Below are 18,606 nucleotides of genomic sequence, written 5' to 3'. Positions count from 1 at the left end.
GATATACCTTCAGATGATGCAGCAGTTACAATTTACACATCCGTGGCTATACGATCAGTTTCAAAACCATGGAAATCATGTCATCCAATAAACATCAGAAAACTGTTTTGGAGAGATGCATTCTGCTATGACATCTTTAATTGGAACTGAACGCCAACAGAGTTGACAGCATTATGAGCTATTGCCATCACTTATGAAGATGGACCGGGGTGATCGAAGACTTATGATACAATAGATGAATAAGCATAAACCTTTTTCCGTATACGACTTATCGTTGCGCAATGTAGCCACTGGCGTTATAGCAAGAATTGATGACAAAGTGAACTGTGACGATGCAGACGTTGTTGGTAATGGAATACATCAGAAGTTGGATGGCAAACCTTGGAATGCCGTTAGATTAAAGAAGACAGACCAAGCAAAAACATTACAGCATGTAAGCAAAGGAGTTCGCATTGGTAATAGTATTCACTATTTCAACTCTCTTCTGGCGACTTGTTACGCTCGTTGAGCGCGAGCACATACCATCCCAGTATTTCGCATATCAACTCACTCCCACACCATCAGCGTTATTCTCTGGAGAGGTCATGAGGAAATAATCAAAAGCTGCACTAATTCATTCACTTATGAAAGGATTTGAAAGGCTTACACAGCAGGCATCTGAGGAACCTGAGCTATCAGAATCATTCGTTATTGATGGCGGATGTTTGCTTCGACATGTGGTATGGTCTAAACACCAGTCGTGGATGGATGTGTTTCAGTCATACTGCAATTTTTTATGTCAGCATTTTCATGTTCCATGCATAGTATTATTTGACGGGTACACAAATGGTCCTTCCATCAAAGACCATGAGCATCAACACCGAAGGATTCATCCTGCAGCACCCGATGTAAAAATTTCATTGAGCACACCAGCATATGGTAACCAGCATGCGTTTCTCTCAAATGACAAGAACATTAATCACCTAATAGATTTGTTGTTTACAGAGTTGAGAGCAAATGGTCACATCGACTACAGAGCACAGAATGATGCTGACACGTTAATTGTTTCAAATGCAATTAACATGGTTCTTATTAAGGAGCAAGTTACAGTTATGTCGGATGGCATGGATATACTGGTGATGCTGCTGCATCATGCTGATGACTCGATGGGTAAAATTTTCATGAAATCACTTCCAAAGGGAAAGAGGCATGAACAGAAACCACTCTATGATGTCAGAGGTATCCAGCGTCACATTGGTTCAATAGTTTGCAGGAATCTCCTGTTCATTCATGCAGTTAGCGGGTATAACACAACGTCACTACCCTACAAACAAGGAAAGGCAGAAGTTCTGAAAACAATTCAAAAGAATGTAACCGCTCAAGAATGTGCAGAAGTATTTCTTTCAAATAATTCACCAGTGGATTCAATCTCAAAAGCAGGCAAGCAATTCTTCGTCATCTTCTATGGCGGTACACAAACTGATGATCTCCCTCTAGTTCGATACACAACATACATGCGAATGACAGCAGTAGCGTCAAAACCAGTTACCGAGCAGCTCCCGCCTACACCCCGAGCCGTGCATTTTCATTCGTTAAGTACCTACATGCAAGTACAACAATGGAAAATTTTATCAATGACAGAAATGGATCCTCTTGAATGGGGTTGGGTACTCATAGGTCAACATCTTTATCCGGAAACTACTGATGAACTCCAGCACCTGACTCCATCTTGAAAGTTGTACGTTGTAATTGCAAATCACTGGGAAGAAAACTATGTAGTAGCATGAGCTGCTCCTGCAGAAAACATAGATTAAAGTGTGTGTCTGCATGTTGGTACTGCCAAGGCGATGGCTGCACTAATGGTCGTGAAAGCGTAAGCATTTCCGTAGACGATTCATCATGCGATGAAAGCTTCTAATTAGAAAAGAAATATGAAAAGTACCCTTAAATTCACAATCTAACGTTTCTGCTAATGTGCGTCAATATACCGGAACACTGAAGGGTATGTATCGTAAACTCTGAATTCGTGAACGAATCCGCAATGAACGCAGTGGGACGTGTATGAATGCGTATGAGTACTGTATATAATGTAAAAAGTGTGTGGTGTATAAGAATTCATAAAAAGTAGCGCTTATTTTAAAGTAAATACACAATAAAACACGGAACGGGTCATTAGGACTCGCATGTACAGAGGTAAAGGAGTAATAAATATTGGCAAGGAATGCAATCAAGACAGCATATAGAGAGTAACTTCACAAACAAAATAAATAACAACCAACAATTTGGTTGCAATTACTTGCATACAAGGCTCAGAAACAAGGAATGAAACATTGAAATTAACGAAACATAAAGTTATAAGAGAATTCATAGATGTATTAATAAAGAATTCATACAGGATAGAAGCAGGTTATGAAGTATAAATCATACTGAAATGGGAATTCATACAGATATATTTTAATTATTTTTACAGTGAGGAATCCGAAAACAACAATTCGAATTTTTTAAGGTGAATCGGGGGCAATAAGGTGAAAGCGCTTGGGAGACTTTCATTTTACAAAATTGCAAACTACGTTTGAAAATATTGAATTTTTATTCTCATCCATGTTTACCTCGAGACTCAGATGCATATTTTATCCATTTGTTTTATCGTGCCGGACTTTTGAGTCACCTGTGTATAACCATCTGTAACAGTATTGAAATTTCAACACATTTTGACTATAAATTGCCACTGTCTTGTTACGGACGAAATATATATTGTACTGCATGCATAAAATAACTTTTGTGTGTACTAACTGATATTACTTCAATAGCAGCATTTGTTTCAAAAAGCAATTTTGCGTTACAACTTCAACCTGGAATATCTCGAATTTTGCAAACTTCCAGACTTTAGCATTCTCTGGTTAATTCACTCATAGCTACCTGATTTCATATCCCAAAGAACTTTTCAATAGTATTTAGTTCCTGGTCAAACTCTAATTTTACCCTACTATCAGCTTTATTTGATATTTTACACACCTCGTATATATATATGTATATGTATAGTGTGGCCCAAAAGTAGGTATACACTCCTGCATTGATCAAGTATAGCATTCTAGTTTATGGGTTCATTTGCTTCTGCTCTTCCGAGCTTAAGATATAAGCAAAAACACATTAAGAACAAATAATAAAGAAACTAAGTCTACCTGATGGATAACAAGAAATTATATAAAATGCAATGAACTGATGAGTACGGTACTGTATACCTAGTTTTGGGCCACCCTGTATATATATATATATATATATATATATATATTCTTGCTGTACTGTACTGTGGGGTTACAACCACAGTTATTTGCTCAATTATCAGTTCTTTACTGAAAGAATGTGGGGATAGCACTTCGCATGGCAGGAGAGAAAGTACGTGGGGATCTGAGCAGTACAGCGCTGAAATAATTAATTGGGGATGAATGAAATGAAATGCATGTTTTCTAATAGAAGAAATCACAGAGACGCAAAGGTTAGGAAAGGAAAGGGTCTATTGTACCTCAGCCATTTCGATGTGATGAGCCTCTTCAAATATTGGGTGAAGCCTTATCCTCCAATCCGTTGAGTGGTTCCGTCTGGTATCGATCTTGGACCTCACGTTCGAGAGTGAAGAACCTCTCGACCTCAGGGCAACAGCTCCCAGATGTCCTGGCCTCTTTGGAATGACACCTCTGTCATGCAATGGATGGTGAGGGCCCAGGCGTGCCGACCGTCTCTCAATTGCTGCTAGCACGACTCTTCTGAATAGGGGTCCAAAGTGTGTCTCTGGCGGCTTCATTTGCACTTCTCACCACGAGGGTTCCGTGTCCCCTGGTTTTGTTCTACTTCTTAGCTTTCGCTTCTTCCTGGTGCTCCGCACGTGGATGACTAGCTCATCACAATTATCTTGGTCAATAGGGAAGTTTAATTGCTGAAACGACGTGGCTGAACTTGTTTTGATGAAGTTACGGAAACTAGGAAAAGAATGGTAAGCATGAATTTGTATTGGGATGAGGTGACAACATAGGGAAGTATCTTCTTTATTATTTAATAATTACAATTTCTTGTTTGAAGAACAATGACAACATACAGGGAGAATTCAAAATAGGCGCTAAGCCTGATATCCTCTACAATATATATATATATATATATATATATATATATATATATATATATATATATATATATATATATATATATAGGGTGGCCATTATTTAGGGTAATTTCGTGTTACGATACGCACACCCGCAAACTGTATTCTATGTCGCCGTAAACACGCATTATGAAATAACAGCTCTCTACGAGAACGTTAACCCGTGCCGATTAGAGATGAGCGCAAGAGTCTTGGTCTTGCAATTTTTGCAAGAGTCTTGCATGCAAGACCAAGACCAAGACCAGGAATCCCGATGCAAGACCAAGACCAAGACCAAAGGGTGCAAGACCAAGACCAGGAATCCCGATGCAAGACCAAGACCAAGACCATACCTGCAAGACCAAGACCAAGACTCTTGCGCAAGTCTTGCATAAGTATCGGTTAAGTGGTAGAGTGTTCACCTTTGGTGTTGGGGTCCCTGCTTCAATCCCAGCTAGCACCATGTGGGCTTTTTTGGTGGATAGAGACCATGTGCTTATGTTTTCTCGGGGTTTTCCCGTTTCCCCCTACTTTCTTCATTCCACCATTTCATTAATTTCTCATCATCACCATCTCTCTCAGCCTCGGTTCTTAATCGTGGCGGTAAAGCTAGATACTACATCATTTCAAAACATATTAGTGGTGTTCTTTTTTTATAACTAAACAGAAATGTAGTATTGAACACCGGTAAGTCCGTACATCATAGGTGCCGAATACAAGGGTATTGCCTTGGCTCCAAGGATCAAGCATCCGTTTGAAATTTTTAATGTGTGCTCAAAAAATTAATATCGAAATAACATTTACATGACATTGACAAAAAGTTGTGTATGTGACCGCAAGTTTGATTTCATGGGCCGATGCTTATATGTTGAATAATTGTTTATCAATATAACTTTTAGCCTCTTCAGGTATATGGCACACGAGGTAATCCATATTCACAAGTGAGAGTGATTTTGCAGTGTTATTTCAAATAAATTGAAGTTTGATGCTGTGTTTTTGTATTTCTAACAGAGTATATAAATCAAAAGTAATTGTATGAATTGAGATTACACAAAAGACATGGACAGTTGAGTCATTTTCAGTTTTTACTCATATTATATTAAAATATTAAGAGGTTTGATTATAATCGTTATTATTTTAATTTTTCTCTCTCTTTTTTGGCCAATATTGCTAACATACCATCATCATCGCTATTCTGCTATTATTGGGAGGGCACTTGTTGCAACTCAGAAGCTTCGATATACGGTGGTTCTCAGCTAGTATCTTCGTCTTGACGTAGCAATTTTCTGTTTTAATAGCTTCCTTGAACTACACAGTCTTCTTTGTCCCCTCCCTCTCTTTCTCTCCACCATATCCTCTAGCATGTCCCTCACAATAAAGCTCCTCCTCAGCCAATGTCCCAACCAGTTCCTTTTCCTCCTCTTAATTACATCTAAAATTCTTCTTTTCTACCCTACTGTTGCTATTTCTAACACCAGCTGTCTTCCTTTCTCTAGCTGCTTCGTGCAAAGTTTCGTTTCTCTGTTTCTTTTAGTTTCTCTGTTATCACGGTTAGACATTCTAAATTATATTAAAATGTAGAAACGTCATTTCATGACTTTGTCGTCAAGTCGGCACGGGTTAAACCTTTATTTGACAGTGTTGCTTACAAGCAACATTACATTGTATTACGTTTTCCGCAGAAATTATAACTTCAGTGATCATTTAATTGGCATTATTACTTTCATACAATATTCATATGCATGATTTACGGGTCGCTTGTTTAGATATTTCTAATCTTCGTCAACAGAGAACTGTCAAATTTAGCATTGTAGAAGCTTTATCGCCTACGTTCCGCGAAAGTTTTTTTTTTATTTTATTTTTTTTTATTTGTGGTTTCTTGCTCTGTAGGAAGGTATTTTATACAAATGTACTTTCAAATAACTATGATATTATAAAAATCACTGAAAGTTTTTTTAACTGAAGATCATTTGGATACAGAATTCTTTGATGATAGATACAAAGTTTTCCGCCAGGATAGAAATCTTGAATTGTTTAATCAATGCAAGGGAGGGGGTGTAATAGTAGCAACACACTATAACCATAACATATATTTTGTTAATTCGTATGACTTATATTTTGAATGTGTTCTAGTTAAGCTTGTTATTCACGGTTTTAAATTATACATTTGTGCAGTGTACATTCCTCCCGAATCAAATGTAGTAATATATGAACAATTTAATCAATTTCTTGAGACTAATTGCCCAACAGGTAGCAACATTCTCTGCATAGGGGATTTCAATATTCCTGAAATAACTGGTTGTGATTTTGATTTCTTATCATCAACAACAAGTTGTAAAAAGTTATATAACTTTATGTCCTTATATAATTTAGCGTCATTTAATAATATTCATAACAGCAATGGTCGAACTCTAGATTTCGTATTATCAAATATTGATAAGGTTATCGTTGAAAGAGAATGTCCTCTTATTGCTAAGGAAGACAGACACCATCCAGCAATAAGTATCTCTCTCCCATTAAACTTTCCAAAGAAAGAAACATAGAATCTAAAGTATTTGGTTTCAATTTTAGGAAAGCAGATTTCAGAAAATTATACGTTGAACTAAACAAAATAAACTGGAGCTGTCTTTCGCAAACAAATGATATCAATAGTGTTCGATCCAAATTTTACAACATTATTAATGATATATTTAGCATGTGTATTCCCCGTAAGAAATATACTAATGCAAATTATCCGAGCTGGTTCACTTATAGTATAATTTTAAAAAATAAAATCCAAATCATATCATCATAAAAAATGGAAAAGTGGAATAACTGCAAGCCTATATCATCGTGAAGAATTTCATGAGTTACGTAAACAGATAAAGACCGACATATCACTTGCGTATAAGACATTCATTTTAGAATCTGAACTTTCTATTCGTAATGACCCGGGCCAACTTTGGACTTTTGTCAAAAGCAAAACTAAACATATGCCATCAGTTTCCTTGACTTACAATGGAAAAGAAATAAATCATGACAGTGAGATTGCTCAGGCCTTTGCCCATTACTTTCAATCTGTTTATAGCAATGTTTCAGCAAAATACGAGGTAGATAGTTTAATTTCTAGCAAGACGGAATGCAGTAGCCTGTTGGACAACTTTCAACTTGGAGAAATACAACTTCAAGAAATTGAATTGGCTATAAAGTCACTTAAACCAAAAGCGTCATGTGGACCTGATGGCATTCATCCCTATATTGTCAAAGGCTGTATTGGTATATTCAAGTATCCATACTACATACTTCATACTATATTCAATATATCCATAAGAACAGGCACTTTTCCGGACAAATGGAAAGAAAGTTTAGTGTGTCCAGTACCAAAGTTTGGAAATAAAAACGAAATACAAAACTTCAGACCAGTAGCTATATTATCTCATTTCAACGAAACTGCTGCAAATTACTGAAAATATTCTTATGGTTTTTGACCATAATAGGGCAATGTTGCTCAGTAGCAACACAGACGACCTATTTTATGGCACTGTTGCTTTGAAATAAACATCCTGTATTTTGTAACCAAAGTACAAAAATACTATAAAAAATACGAAATTATGATCAGGAAGGCATGGATTAACCATAAAAACAAACTAAATATTTTAATGGTAATGCTATCAATGTTTGTCAATTAAAGGGTTGACGTTCTCGTAGGGAGCTGCTACTTCACTACGGTCACATAGAATACATTTAGCGGGTGTGCGTACCACAACACGAAATAACCCTAAATAAGGAACACCCTAATATATAGTGTTTCAAAACAATACCGATAAAGTTTGGGAGGTGATTCCTGACACCAAGATATGACGAAAAATATAAACCAAAAATATAAATGAATGAAATGTTGGAATCAAGAAAGTGGGAGGAAACGGAAAAGCTCCGAGGAAACCCACGCACACGGTGTTTGTCCACCACAAAGTTCACTTAGCGCGGGCTAGGATCGAACCAGGGACTCCAAGCATAAGAGGTGAACGCTCTACCACGGAACCACCGCGGTCCAATATTTTGAAGTATAGGAGTCAATATTTTACCCATAGGTCATTACAATACATGAAAGTTCTATTTCAGATTCATAACATGAACACGTTAAACTATAAGAGTATTATTCTTATTTGGATCAAAAGATCCAATATATTTCAGGCAAAAATTTTCTTGTAGGCCTTATATCTCGAGAACTACATATAGTGTAGCCAAAACAAAACTAACAATTTACTCAGTATGATGTGCTTATTCCGCAAAAAAATACGAAAACTCAATTAAAGGACCGTTCAAAAGTTTTGTGGCCCCTGATCCACAAAATTCAGTATATTTCATAGAATCAACATTTTTGTACGCCCCATATTTTGAAAACTACATATAGTGTAGTCAGACCGAAATTAACAATTTACTCAGTATGATGTGTTTATTCCTTGAAAATATGAAAACTCGATTTTGGGGCCGTTCAAAACTTTTGTGGCCCCTCATCCGAAAAGTTTAATATATTTCATTCAAACTAACATTTTCTTTTACGCATTATATGTGCAGAACTAAATATAGTGTAGCCAAACCCAAACTATCACTTAACTCAGTATAATGTCCTTATTTCGTAAAAAAAAAAAAAAAGGAAAAAACCCGATTTAGGTGCCGTTCCAAACTTTTGTGGCTCCTGATCCAAAAAATAATTCTTGGACAAGATCATAATCTTCTGATCCTTTTTTTTTTTTTTTTTGGATTATTCCTAAATCATAAGTCATATAAAGAAGAAGAATTAACCTATTTAATAAAATATAAGCAAGTAAGTCTTAATATCCAAAAGAGAATAAGTCATTACGGAACATTATCAAACACTTGTGCTCTCCTACGTTTATTTAAAACAGAAAGTATACAGAGAGTTTAAAATTGAATTCAATAACATGAAACTAGGTTTCTAAAGAAGTTTTCTTCTCCAAGATTATACAATTTAAGAATACATTTAATATAAATAAAATAAAGAGTTTGTTTCTGTGTATCTGTATGTCTTTGTGCGGCCTGGAAACCAGACAAGTAGACTGAGAGTTACCAATTTTGGGTCACGGGTACCTTGGTCCAGGCCCCAGACCAAGACGAAGCGCTTTTTTTTAAATTTCGAACCAAGGGGGTCTGAGGGAGGGCGTTTACTGAGACCTACCTGGGGACCAGACAAGTTAACCGAGACTTACCAAACTTTGGTCATGGATATCTTGGTGCAAGCCCCAGTCCAAGGCGAAGCGATTTTTTTTTTCAGAATTCGAACCAGGAGGTCTCAGGGGTCGTTTACCTGGACATGTGAAAGTAGTAGAAAATGACCGATATTAATGTCGAATTCATAATTCTCGCGGTCGCGCTGAGATCAATGGTGAAACTCTGATCGCATTAACTTCCAAATTCACCCTATTTCGCTGTAGGCCGGGGTCACTGGGGGGTGGGGATACGGAGACTTGTAAAACTAATCCAAAATGACCGATATTAGTTTCAAATCCATAGTTTTCGCGGTCGCTGAGATCAATTGTGACACTTCCATTGGTGTTAACTTGCAAATTCAGCTACCATTGTATGAGACCCGGGTGTCACGGAGGGGGGGGGGGGGGTACCGAGACATGTAAATATAGCTCAAAATGACCGACATTAGTGTCAAATCCATAGTTTTCGCGGTCGTTGAAATGAATAGTGATACTCCCACAGGCGTTGACTTCCAAATGCAGCCCCCATGCGAAGAATGGGTATATTCAGCTAGTTAATAATATAATGCTAAGAAACAAATAGAACATTATAGAAATGTATTCTCTAGAATAGAAATGTATCTGGACTATTACATCACACATTTAGGAAAATGTGCGTCAAGATCATAATTTTTTTAAAGAAGAAAAGTACAGGAGGCTCAAATAATTCTTATTATAACATAATAGTGCCTTAGAATGAATTAAATTTAATAGTTTGCACTCGTCCTAATATGTGTCTCTATTGCACTATCTACCTGCTTCACATCAATAGATGGCGCTAGCATGTAGATAGTTTGCAGATATAATTGCAACATAAAAACGTGCATTATTTCAAATTAATTATTAAAAAATACAGGGTGGTCCATAAGTCTTAGTATAGTGTATTATTTTGGAAACAAACATGATTAAAGCAAATCTGACTAGCGGAGGGCGGACTTGGGTAAAGGAGCTACGGATAGATGCATGCGGCCATCTTGAATCCAGGTTATTTTTTTAATTGGAAGGTAGGTATGTGACACATTAATTAACACTGTTTTTTGCACGGGAATGTAGTCCCGCAAGCAAAAATGCGTTATGTCCCGTTCCAAAGCTATGACGCCCATAAGTCCCACCTACAGGACGTGCTTAATACGTTGCCCATCCATTACAAAACACAACCGGAATCTCTTAATCCAATCCTCCTGAACCCGCAACAACACAGCTGGGGTGATGCTATCACAGGCGTCCTGAATACGTCCCTGTAGGTGTGCAACATCCCGAATCTTCTCCTGATACACCAGGTGTTTTAAGTGTCTCCATTAAAAAAATCCAAGGGAGTGAGGTCCGGCGACCGGCTGGCCACTCCACAGGGCTTCGGCGCGGGGCGACCGATCCAACGTCCAGGAAAATGCAGATCTAAGCATTCCCGCATAGGCAGCGAATAGTGCGGTCTGGCACCATCTTGCTGAAAATATCGCTCCAATGTGGCATCAGGGCAAAGAGGCAACGGAAACACCAACTCCTGTAACATATTCAGATATCGGACACCATTTAGGGTATCAGGAATAAAAAATGGTCCTATGATCGACGTTTTCCATATGCCACACCACACTATGATACGAGCAGGGGTAACTCTCTTGCAGGGATTGATTGCATATGGGTTTGCATCCGACCAATATCGCATGATCTGGCGATTAACTTCCCCATCCAAAAAAAAAAAATGCGTTCTCTATGAATAGAACGCTGGCTGGGAAATGCGAATCTCGGTCATATTGTGACAAAGCCGAATTGGCGAATTCCATGCGCCGGTCTGGATCATCCTCTGAAAGTTTGTGGACAAGCTGCAGCTTCATATGGAGAATCCTCATCACGGAAGCACATGGTACGCCTGTTATCGCTGATAGTTGTCTTGTGCTGCGCTTCTGACTTTTCACACTCGCAGCAAGCACCATTGTGCATGTCTCCTCATCTGTCGCGGTTCGTGGGGGACCTGACCGTGGTCTGTCGGCAACATTACAAGTTGCACTGAATTTCCTAATAAAGTAGCTAACGTTGTTGTAGCTTATTGCAGGTCTTTCGGGGTAGCGCGCGTTGAAGTCCTGAGCAATCACACGGCTGCTTCTTTCGCCAGACATTAGGATGATCTCAATTCTTTCCTGATTGGTCAGTGCCATCTCGCTCTACCTGCAACAAAAAGAAAACCTGTCAAATTTGGGGCGTCACGTCTTTCTTGCAGCGTTAGTGCCATGTCGCTCTCCCTGCAAGGAAACAGAAAACCGTCAATTTTGGGGCGTCATAACTTTGGAACGGGACATGATAACGCATTTCTGCTTGCTGGAGTGCATTCCAAAATAATCCGCTGTACTAAGACATGGATCAGGACCACCCTGTAGAATAAAGGACAATTTTAACCTATAGCGTTCAGCGAGCCGAGGACTTAAGGGGGGACAACTAGTTCTATTAATGTAAACCATATAATATATTGTATTATTATTATTATTATTATTATTATTATTATTATTATTATTATTATTATTATTATTATTATTATTATTATTATTATTACGCTGTCACATACTGGATCAATTGCAGTATATTAGTACGTTCCATGGCTAATCTCTAATCCCTTTATTTTCACATAATAATTGCCTTCTATAATATCGCCATCAGTTTCAGTCTTTTTCTTGTTTCTTTCCTACCTTTTACATATCTTCTAAAAATATATCTTCTAACACTCTAACAATTTCCTTCTCTTCCTTTTAACTGGTTTTAACATTTCTTTTCGTCAACTTTCGTTCATACTCTCTTTGTGCTAATCTTCATTTCATTCAATTAATTTTATCCGTTCTTCAGTAAACCTACATTTCGAAAACATTTTCATTGCTCTCTTCCCTAATATCCGCTTTCATTTAACCTTTAGCTTATATACCAGTACTTCAAACAAAACATTTCGTTTGTATTTCGTGTAACTTCTTATCTAAAGACTTACAAAATGCATTTATATTTCTCTCGAATTCACCGTTCATCATTCTCATTTTTCTTTTTATTTTCCGATCATATTTTTTTTTATCTTTGCTAACAATGCTGCTTTTATATCTAAAATTTAAAAACTTATTTTCCATATTCGTATTCAACTTTTACATTTGAGACACTTCCCTTGCTCAAATCAAGTGTTTCATTCTTTTTCAGCATTCATTTCATCCCACATTACTAACATCTTAAACTCAATTTTTCTGATACTCTGTTAATTTTTGTTTCAGATACTGTTATGAGAGCCATATAATAATCTGAAAGCTAATATCCATCAACTATTATTTCACCTACCGGTATATCGTAAACTTTCTAAACTACTTCGTCTAAATACATGGTTGGAAAAAATAATTTTAAGAAATACAGATTAAGATAAATTAAAACGAAGAAATATAATTGATTATTTAAAAAATAATATCACAAAGAATTAACTTCACTTCAAAGTTAATAGATTAAAGTAATTAAAATTGTCTTGAGCTGTGAAAGTTAATGTCAAATTTAATAGATGATATTAAGGTCATGGTAAATTTAGTAGATTATTACGAATAGTTACTGTTTCCGAACGAAAAAGATAATTAACAAAAATAAAATAAGAAATTCATAAATTGAATAGTAAAATCAATGAAATTATGTATTCTTTTTGTGTGTATCTGTTAGTTCTACAAGGAATATAGTTGTTCTCCCTAACCTTAAGCTTGCTGTGCACCTAAAGTTACATCTAACTTTGCTTTTCTAACTTTGTCCACTACCTAACTTGCGGTTATTCAAATACTGTATTAATGCTCAATTCTAAATATCGTTACGGCTTTGTCCTGTTTTGAAATTATTAAATTGAGATAATTCCGTTCATGAGATACACTTAAATCGTCACAATAGTTTTAAATCAGCTAAATGCTTGCACGCTAGCGCCATCTATTAGCGTCAGGTAGGTAAGCAGGCATAGCAGATGGTGTAGCGGCGAAGGTTAACTATTAGGAATTAGCGTTACTCATAGACAGATGTTCTTTTATAACAATAAGGACTTTTGGGAAAAAAGCATACATTAATCCACTTCTGTATTGGAACGGCTCGTGAAGTTCTTGAAATAAGTTACAAAACATTCTTGCGGAATACCCATTGCATAGTTTTAGAAACAAACAATTATTTAATTTTAATCGTTAGGTATGTTTTAACGGTCATAAATTAAAAGTTAACTTCTACAAAATTTAGTTTATTAAATTAAAAATTAACAAATTTTTGACGGATTAATTTAATCATCAATTCTTTAATGGACTAATTACAATTCTCGAAACTGTATATACTAAATAACGTTGGAGAAAGTAAACATTCTTGCGAAATCTGCCTTTCCAAGTACACTTTCCTGTCTTATTTCTTCCAAAGATATATAAGTTTTATCTGTTCCCGATGTTTCTTTCTTCTAAACTTGCATGATACTTGTTTACGAACATTTTTTTTTCATTCCACAACTTTTAAACTTTTCAATGTCTAATTTCCTGTGTTCTTCTTTTTTCTTGCCCAAACTTTTCAACTGAATATCGACTTTGGTCACAACCAGATTGTAATGTGATATATTCCCTTCAGGGGGGCCATCACATTCTTAAACCTATTTTGAAGCCTTTTCTTCACCATGAAATAATCTGGTGAAACAATATAATGGTAAATTGATTATATTAAAATAAATTGACATTATGTTTTTTTTGAAACCGTACATTAAAAAAAACTGAAATGTAATTAATGTTAATCACACAGATGCAAATAAAGGTTAAACACTTAAGTCTTGTGACAACAAATAAAAACAAAATCAATGAAGGAACTGAAAGTAGTTTGTTGGTGAGAATGCATTGTTCAAAACTTTTCGTGGTCGATAATAATAATTAAATAAAAATAAATAAAAGCAAAAACATAAAAAAACATACTTTTGTTTGTTGTAGTGTAAGGAAAAAAATTGAGGCTAAATTACAGGAATAAACACTGGTTTGTGATACAAGACGCCACACGAAATTTCGTTGTTTCTATTTCTTTAATTCTTTCTGTAATTTTTTAATTCCATTTATTTACTACATTGTACAAAGGATTATTGAGCCCCTTAGCCGCACTGGAAAAAAGGGAACTAGAAATAAGTTCCTGCCTCAATAGAGATCAATCTCGCGCCATCTGGTTGGTAACTAGACATTTTACTGGCTACGCATCACAGTTCTATATTAGCTAAATAGTTGATAGCAAATTATATTCGTTAATAACTTTTCACTCAGGTCACTCATTATTTGCTAGATTTAATTTTAGCTATAATCTTGAGTTGCAACTTAAGAAAGAACACTTAAAATGAACACTTAGACTTTCTCGTTTCTATGAAAAGAAATATTGCCGTTCTGAGATTTCCAGTTAATTGTGAGTCACTTTTTAGATGTCTAAATTTAATTTACTTAAAAGAAATATGCCGAGTGGCTTCCAAGAACACATAAAGCAACTACCATACTATATCTAGATAGAGAAAGACAATCAGAAAAAATCTTGTATGAAATTAACGTGATCAGAAACTTAAGTTGTATATTGAAAGTAAGTGAGTTCAGTAGTATCATCCCGAAAATTTTATTTCACTTATTACAGTTACTTATACATAGAGATTTCTATTCAAATTCGACGGACAAGTAGTCCCTCCCCTAGGAACTAAATATGGATATACAGTATTATGTGGCTAGGCTTGGCTAGCGTAAAGCTCGACTACAGACCGTTCTCCACAGTTTTGCACACTGAGGGCTTCTGAATTTGGTTCATTTAGTCTTTGAGGCCGCGGTGGCTCAGTGGTAGAGCGTTCACCTCTGGTGCTTGGAGTGCCTGGTTCAATCCCAGCCAGCGCCAAGTGAACTTTGTGGTGAACAAACAGTGTGTGCATGGGTTTCCTGGGGGTTGTCCCGTTTCTTCCCACTTTCCTGACTCCACCATTTTATTCAGTTCTCATCTTCACCGTTTCCTTTAGCCTAGCCGGCATAACCGTGGAACGTACAACTTAAAGATTTCATTTCGTCTTTTCTATCTTAGAAAGGAACAAGTTAGTCAATATGCGTTTTATGATTATAGATTATAACCACACTCTTTTCTTTTATCATAAGCCACAGTGGTTTAGCGGTAGAGCGCTCAGTTTTGGTACATAGGATCCCTGATTCGACTCCAGCTCACACTAGGTGGGCTTTAAGATGGACAACGACCTTGCGAGTGCGTTTTACGGGGCTGTCACTTTTGCTACCACTTTCTTCATTACATGATTTTCATTTATACTCTCATCACTGTTTCCCTTAGCCACGGTGCATAATTCTAGAGAGTAAAGCTAAAACTTTCATTTCGTTCATTTTTGTTTTATTATAAAACATGTGTTTAGTTGCACAAGTCCTAAAAATAATATTTTCTGTTACATAAAGAAATAATATTAGCAGTTTTTAAAACAAATGAAACAAAATTTTAATTTTAACTAATGCAAAGTTATAAAGTTGTCGTTTATGAGTAACTAGTACGTATCCCCACTGCGACCACAGACAATATTTTTCATCTCTTCCTCTTCCTGCGTTCCACTTCTCTTTATACGCATTTGATATTGAATGCAAGTGAGTAACACAAACACAATTTCATGGTTCTGCGCTCAATAGTTTCGGTGATTTGGTGAAAAAAAGAGCTTCTATTCCCGTCTTAGGATTCATATTTGCCAAATTTGGTCCAATTTAGCCTTGGTTGCAATGGAAACATTTATATAAAATTTTAATGTTCAACGTCATGTAGTTTTTGATATCTAGCGATAGGCAAAATAAAAACCATCTTCGCTTAGGATACGCGATTTCCAAGACCTTGTTTTATTTACAATCTGTGATGTTAGGAGAACATTTACGTAAAATTTCGAGGTTATAAGCCCAACAGTTTCGGAGATCTAGCGAAAGGCACAAATATTAATGCATTCTCCATTTCCCCTTAGAATAGCAATTCCCAAAATCTCTCATTCATACTCTAGGACGCAAGGACAATAATCCTCTGTGCTTTATTATTTTCTATTTCTATATATATATATATATATATATATATATATATATATATATATATATATATATATATATATATATATATGTGTGTGTGTGTGTGTGTGTGTGTGTGTGTGTGTGTGTGAGTGAGTGCGTGTGTGTGTGAGTGAGTGCGTGTGTATTTAAACCCTACATGACCTTTAGGATTTGTCATTCCTGCATAATAGGGTGCACAGAAAACATTTATACAAAATTTTGCAGTTCAACGCCTAATAGTTTCGGAAATCTGACGAAATGCAGAAAAATATTAAAGCCCTCATTCCCCCTTAGAGTAGAAATTTTCAGCCTTGTCTTATTTACACCCTAGGGTGCAAGGAGAATATTTATACAAAATTTCAAATCTCTACGCTTTATAGTTTTGTATTTCTGGCGAACGCAAAAATAAATAAAAACTATTTAAACCCCATATGTTCCTTAAAATATGCAACTCCTATCACTTTGCCCTATTTGCACTTTAGTGTGGAAGGAGATCATTTATACAAAATTTCAAGGATCTATGATTAATAGCTATGGAGATCTGGTGAACGATAAAATAAATAAATAAAATGAAATAAAAAAAATAAGACAACTCCTTTATTCTCCCTTAGGATACGTATTTCGCTAACGCCGTATTGTCTATAAGAGTACAAGGGGAGACTTTTCACAAAATTTCAAGTTCCTATGCGTAGCAGTGGATTTATTTGTTATATATATATATCGAAAGAGAGAGAGAGATTTACGCTTAAAATGCCGTCCCATATTCTGACTTCCCTCACAAAATTCGTTACACCAGTACTTAAAGATTCAGCAACATGGATGTTTGGATAGAAAAATGAAATGAAATTTTTGAGTTTTACGTCCTACGGTTATGCCGGTTAGGCTAAAGGACACGGTGATGATGAGTAATGAATAAAATGGTGGAATGAAGAAAGGACGTAAAACTCAAAAATTTCCCACGGACACGGTGTTTGTCCACCACAAGGTTCACTTGGTGGGGGCTGGGATCGAACCCGGAACCCCCAGCACCGGAGGTAAACGCTCTACCACTGAGCCATCGCGGCCCCCCAACGTTTGGATAGAATAGATACAACTTTCTAAGTAGTTGTTTGAACCAATTACTATAGGAACCCGTTCAATTACGATATATGCGTACTTGCTAAGTCATAATCCATCCACAATTACTGAAACTGGGTTGCTTTAATTCCGTTAGTTAGTGTTAATGATAAAAGGAAACGAATAACTTCATTTCCGGTATTTAATGTTTATATCACGTTTTTGTTCATCTGACATCAGTCACGTGTCAACAATGTGACTCGCCGCAGTTCTGACGGAATTCAAAGATTACGAAACTGTTATAAACACCCCTTGCATATCTGATTAATGGGATTACTTGATACTGACAAATTATGTGCTTTTACAATGGCAGGATGTTTGTCAGTTAACGAACGATTGTTTGTACGCCCTTCAACTTCCTTTTGCATTGATAAGACAGTAAATCTATTTTATTATTATTACTCTCAGTTCATACAAGGACCCAATGATTATCATTACCTACTGTAAGGTCTAACTAAATAATTGTATTTATTCAACAACGGATGTGCTACATAGGATACAATTTATTTTTTGAAGATTTTTTTATAAACTATTAGCATACATTCCGTTTGAAACACTAGAAAATAAGAGTTTGAATTAAATACAATCATTTTCTCCAACTAGAAATCAGTAGAAAGAAAGAGTTGTGATGCTGAAAGTTTCAAGCATAAAGATGTATTAAATATGTTATAATACGAAAACTAATATTCCAGTTTACTTGTTGAGACCTCTCCTTGTGAGACTTGTGTCAAAATACTAGAAGTGAATTATCCAAATACTCGAATATTTGATATTCCTGATTGAAATGTTTAATAGTAGAATGTTCATTCCACATTTCTCATCTGACAAAAAAAAAAAAAAAACAGAAAGAAAATTCTAAATAAGCATTTTAAATTTGCCAGTTTCCTTTTACAAATTTTCTCACTCAGTTTTACACACTTTTCTACGTAGTGAAGTAGTCATTTAAAACTGTTTCCCGGTGCTGTTACTTTGAAATTGAAAAAAAAAAAAAAAAAAAAAGAGCAGGACTTCACATCTTCTTCCGCTGTACATTTACTCCAACACATTAGGTTAGGGACCGCTGTGACTTAGTGGTAGA

Source organism: Thermobia domestica, chromosome 6 (assembly GCF_964235325.1).
Source record: "Thermobia domestica chromosome 6, izTheDome1.hap1.1, whole genome shotgun sequence".
Taxonomy (NCBI): domain Eukaryota; kingdom Metazoa; phylum Arthropoda; class Insecta; order Zygentoma; family Lepismatidae; genus Thermobia; species Thermobia domestica.
This window is presented reverse-complemented; position numbering follows the sequence as displayed.